The following is a 4,198-nucleotide window of genomic DNA, read 5'->3' as shown; positions in this document are numbered from 1 at the left end:
CTGTCCTCGTCCTCTAAGCTCTTCCTGAACATGCAGGCTTATACTTGTTGATGTGCAAATAGAAACCACAGCTCCAGAAAACACACAATGAAATCAAACTGCCCCCAAACACCCTGCAGAGGCTGTGCCTCCTCATGACCAAAAAATGTGTGGTTAACCCCCAAAACCAGCAGTAGAAGTCTACCAAGTGGTTTATGAGGGGCTTGGTGAGGAAGCCAGCCGAGCCTCTCGATCACACACTGGATGGATCATTTCATTCCTGTGCTCGTGCCACAGCGCATCTGTGTGGAGCCATCCCTGCTCCTCGTGTCTCAGGGGATGCAGATAAAAGGATGAGAATAGCTGCTAAATCCTGGTGACACGAGGCAAAATTTTCACTCACTCCTGAAAGAGAGGAGTTATTCTACATGCCTGTCGCTGGGGAGCATTAGATATGTGCAGATGTGCAAGACCCTGAGTGGTCACACAACTGTGAATTGTCACGCCCCCAAATTCAAAGACAGACTCAGCCTGAGGCGCTGCCCTACACCATGTAAAGCCGTGTTGATTTACATCCCGTGCAATGCTGTTGAAATTCTGGGAATGAAATACCTGCAGAGGGGTTCCTGCACTTGCCCTTTGGTGTGACAAGGCCCCATGCAGCCACCACCCCCAGTCCACACGTGCTGCTTCCTCAGCAGAGTCTCCCTGGCTGTCTGCCCGGCTTCTCTCATCTCCCAGGATTTTTCCCCAGGCTATCTCCACTCTGGTTTATCTTGAAAGAGCCACAGTCGCAGACGGGTCCCCACATAACCTACTCCCTACTTTCAATTGCATGAAATATGCAGACACGTAGATAAGCCAACAAAAATCTTGCCTTGTTCTCCCGTGGGATTTGGGTCAGCATCTTTGAAGTGCTTGCTTGCTACGTGCAAACTTCTGCTGCACATGCAGGACCTGCCCCACGTGTGCAGGATGCATTAACTCTCAGGCACCTGCTCCCTCGCAGTCTGAGACACCGACACACCGAGTGGAGTACAGCCACCCGCAAACCTTGCTCATCAGGGCAGCCTTAATTAATGAATTGCATTTGCAGCAAAACTTACAGATGTGTGTAGCTCACCAGGGGAGCTGGGGCTTTCCCCAGGGTGCCATGGCTGGGACGTGTGTGACTCAAAGACCAAAAAGCCAAGGCGTTTCCATTCTGAGCCACATCTCCCAAGGTCTCCAGCACCCGGCTGCTTTCCCAGAACTTGCTTTAATTTCTCAGGAATGAAGCGCGGGGGGGCAGGCTTCAAGGAGACCTCCTTTCTAGGGGCTGCTTTCTGGCACTACAACAACGGGCTCTCAGCTTTGAGGCAGTCCCAGCAGCAAGGGATGCAGGGGCACACGGGCTCTTCCTAATCCTGCACCATCAAACCCCAAACACGTCAGGCTCTCCAGCTCTCTTTATTTCTTAGTTGATTCTCCCAGGCATTACCTGGTTTGCTCTGGAGTAACTCCTCTCCAAGGCAGGCTGGGAGGCTGTCCCAGCTTCCACCAGCTGGGTGATAAACTGGGATAATAATCTGCTGTGGCAAAGCAATCATCAGGGTGAAATAAAGGGACGCAGAGCGAGGGAACGAGCATGAATGAAAAGCCTTCACTTTCCTCGAGGCAGGTGTGTGCCATGGGTCCCTGAAGCACACCTGTGTCCTCACCTTTTGGGTGATCTCCGTTTGCCCTGGCACCCACAGGCTCGCTCTTGTCTTCTTCCCTGGAGGGTGCCAGCAGCTGACCAACACCAGCGGTCAAGATAACAAGAGGCTAACATATTTCTCCTCTGTCTGGATGCCCTGCCATCAGGAACAGCGGGGGATGCAGGAGGATGCAGGATACTAGCTGCTTCAGGTATGGCACAGGGGACTGCCAAGGCCATGGAGAAATCAGGATTCACAAGAGCCCAAGACAACCTGCCAGACCAGGAGCAAACCATCACCACCCTCCCGGAAGGCTTTGTCCTCCTGGAAGGTTTCGTCCTGCCTGCAAGGCCGATGCTGGCGTGGCCGTGGGGTCAGCAGGACTGCCCGTTCTCATGGCTGCAACAAGTCCCCAGGCGGTGACTCCAGGCTGATGGCTTGGGACGTTGGACAGCTTCTTGCTCCACTTAGCACACCCCTTACGGTGCTGCAGAAGAAACAAGCTTTTGCTACAGTCAGCAATCAGCACTTCTTCCAGCTTGCAGGACCTCTTCAGGATGGGATGCCCATCGTGTCCCCCCAGTCACTAGCCATACGTACCCTAATTCCCAGCCTTTCCTGGAGCCGTGCTGCACTCAGCAGGCAGCGGTGCATGCGCTGTGCTGGAGGGAATTCAAGGCAAGGATACTTCGCAGCGCTCGAAGTTATGGTGGTCAAAGCTCTCTTTCCCATAGAAAAGCAAGCTGCTTCAGAGAGGTGCATCCCAAACTCTCCCCAGCTGGAGTCCGAACACCAGCTGGATCTGTTTGTGTGGGAAGCAAAAAAGCAAACAGGGAATTTCTCCCTCTTGCACTGAGGGAGACCGCGAATATCTCCCTTGCAGATGGCAAGCTGCCAATGACTCCCAAACATGCTGTGGTCTGGACCATGCTCAAAAAACCATCCCGTCACATTAATAGCTTCATCAGTTATCAGTCAGCCTTTTTTTTTTTTCTTTTTTTTCCCCGTCCTGCCTTTAGGTCATCAAAGTGCCGAGGGCTGGTGCTGCTCATGAGGACCGATTCCCTTGCACAACTGTTTTGTACCCATCTCTTCTCCGCGCCTTGCTTGTTTCTTCCCCATCCCCAAAGGTTTGTGACACCTAATTGTCCAATGCAGGGGTGTTTACGGCCAGAACCAGCAATATCTGACATCCCACATTTTTGACCCTGAGCAGGACATGCTGCAGCAAAACCAAGTTAAGAACTCTGGTTTCACAAGTCAAAAACTTCTTTGGAGCGATGGAAAAACACCTATTTTCCATGCTGGACTAGGATTTGCGCATCCGTCTTCGGCGCTTCGCGAAAGGAATTATGGCTGCCTCATCGGCAGGATTTAGGGCTGCAGTCAGCTCAGAAAGATCACAAGGCTGAATTTACTTTCTGACAGAGGCACTATTTTATTATACCCTCCGCCTTGAATACACATGCCCTTGAGTATATATGCACCCAAGGTCTCCTTGGGCAGAGCTCAGAGAATACAAGTGAGAGAAGATCCTGGCCTTTTCCCGAGCAGTTAAGCTTCCTGTCCAAGCACAGTAGGATTGATGGCATAAGACATGCCGGAGAATGAGTTTCCTCAGTTGTGCAATGTACCAATTTGGGTCTAATTTGCCCTGGCTGCCAGCTCCTAATATGACGAGTACTTTAACCAGACATGTTCTTAGAGTGCTTCCCTTGCTCATGCGTGCTGAGCTAAATGGTTGCACGCTGTGGTTGTGCATCTGAAATTATGGCAGCTGATAAACTGAAGGCAGAAAAGGAAGTTAGAGCTTGAGCAAAAGTCTGCCAAGTTTCTAACAAAATTCAAAACACAGCAATACTGAAGAGTGTACATGAAGCCAGCATTTGTCTGTGTTTCAGTCTGCCTTGAAATCCCCTGAGCAATCATCCCACGTGGAGGCAGCTTAAGGAATGGAAAAATCAGTCACTTCTACTTCTCATGTCTTTTTTAGTCTGCAAGGTACAATATGCAGTGGGAAAATGAGACCCAAACCACTTACTCGGGAACAAAAGCAATTTTGGTTGTTTTCAACTTGCAAAAATCAATGATGCATCTTCCTAGGGCTTCCCATGACAGAAGCCCCATGGATGCTTGACCAAGTATGCAGGCTCACAGGTAAAATCCCCTATCTTCAAATACAAATGCTTCTCAGAGGAGTGCAGTTGTTCGCTAGCTCCGCAAACGGTCCCTCATTTCCATTCTCCATGGGCACGCATGTGGCCTGGGAGACATATTCACAAGTCTAAGTAATAAAAAAATCACTTCCTTCCACCATTACAGCTGCAGTTCTACCTACTCACTGCTGCGCTCAATTTACGCACGAGATTTTAGTCAGTTCGTATTAAATATCAAATGGAAGAGGCCCAGTTGTTCATAGTGGTCTGTGGTTGTGTTCTCCACCTTGTACAGACGAGGTTTGTGAGATCCCAGCTGCCAAGGCCCCTGGTCTGACTAGTATTCTCACAAAAACAGTTTGTCTGGTGGGGGGAAGACATACG

The 4,198-nt window shown here is 50.4% G+C and overlaps 1 protein-coding gene across 7 annotated transcripts in view; it reads right to left on the bottom strand.

Moving 5' to 3' along the window:
* The window catches only part of SLC8A1 (solute carrier family 8 member A1), a 101,008-nt gene that overhangs the window by 48,326 nt on the left and 48,484 nt on the right, over window positions 1-4,198 (bottom strand). The window lies entirely within an intron of this gene.

This window comes from Oxyura jamaicensis, chromosome 3, assembly GCF_011077185.1.
Source record: "Oxyura jamaicensis isolate SHBP4307 breed ruddy duck chromosome 3, BPBGC_Ojam_1.0, whole genome shotgun sequence".
Lineage (NCBI taxonomy): Eukaryota > Metazoa > Chordata > Aves > Anseriformes > Anatidae > Oxyura > Oxyura jamaicensis.
The sequence above is the reverse complement of the archived record's forward strand: the minus strand, read 5'-3'. Positions and strand labels throughout refer to the sequence as shown.